Source organism: Cucurbita moschata, unplaced genomic scaffold, assembly GCF_002738365.1.
Source record: "Cucurbita moschata cultivar Rifu unplaced genomic scaffold, Cmos_1.0 Cmo_Scf00004, whole genome shotgun sequence".
NCBI lineage: Eukaryota > Viridiplantae > Streptophyta > Magnoliopsida > Cucurbitales > Cucurbitaceae > Cucurbita > Cucurbita moschata.
In genome coordinates this window covers 6,971,042-6,972,208 of record NW_019268520.1, presented here as the reverse complement: position 1 = coordinate 6,972,208, position 1,167 = coordinate 6,971,042, and the positions used below count along the sequence as shown (strand labels likewise).

Here is a 1,167-nt window from a genome sequence, read left to right as displayed (position 1 = left end):
TTTTTTTTTTTTTTTTTTTGTCAAACAAATCTTTGAATTCAATTTATATCTAAATACCGTTAATTTATTTATTGTATAGAGAAGTAGAATGATTCTATTTAATAGTTTTATCTAAGAAGTAAAGAAAATTTAATATTAAATAGGAAAATAGCTTCAATTATTATTATTTATAAAATCCAAAAGTCAAATGTTCCAATTATCAATCTAAAGAGACCCTTATCTTATCTCTAAGTGATAAGTCAAGGTCAAGAGATTGGTGTATTGATATCCGATAAACCAAGTAATTTTCAGAAATAAATATTCCCTTTCAAACTAACTCCATGTTTTCAGCGTTACTTTTGGTTCAAAATTGTCAACTAAAAAGGCCATAAAGCAAAGCAAAATTACCAAAATGGGCTAAGTAATGATTAGGAGTCTAAGCTTGATTATTACTTACTTTATTAAAAAAAAAAACTAGTGGGTTTTGAATTTTGATAAATGAAATAATATTATATTACAATCATTAAAAAATCAAGCATGAGGAGAAATAAATAATGATGTCATAGTGTGATTATATGGTGCCTCATTAAAATACTCCTTATTTTACTAAGTCAAGCAACAAAATAAATAAATAAATATATATTGCACTTGAATTTAGATTTTTAACAACAAAATAAATAAATAAATAAATATTGCACTTGAATTTAGATTTTTAATAGTGTGACGCAAACTTACGCTTTAAAAAATAAATAAAAGAAGACCATTAACAATATAGCGATAAATCCTAATGAATTGGTCAACACTCTAACATCTCTGGCCCTCTTAAGCCCCTCAAGCCCAAAAGGTCTCTGACATAGGCCCAACGACCCCGATAAATTTTAAAAATGCAAAATTTCCGTTGCCGGGATTTGAACCCGGGTCTTTCGGGTGAGAGCCGAATATCCTGACCAACTAGACTACAACGGATTGTTGAAACCCATCGTTACACAATTAAATAAAATTCATTTTACCTTAGGCCCAACCCATTTGGTAACTCGTTAAGGGGCCTCAAGCCCTAATCACAAGATAATAACTTGTGTACGAAATTAAGAAAATATACATAAATGTTTATTTTTTAATTTTAAATTATACAAAAAAAAAAAAAAAAAAAAAAAAAAAAAAAAAAAAAAAAAAAAAAAAAAAAAAAAA

The 1,167-nt window shown here is 26.8% G+C and overlaps 1 non-coding gene across 1 annotated transcript; it reads right to left on the bottom strand.

Annotated features, from left to right (window-relative positions):
* Positions 1–872: 872 nt before the first annotated feature.
* TRNAE-CUC lies at positions 873–945 on the bottom strand. Its single transcript has one exon. It is a non-coding gene; the product is annotated as a tRNA-Glu (tRNA).
* Between the last annotated feature and the right edge of the window lie 222 nt (positions 946–1,167).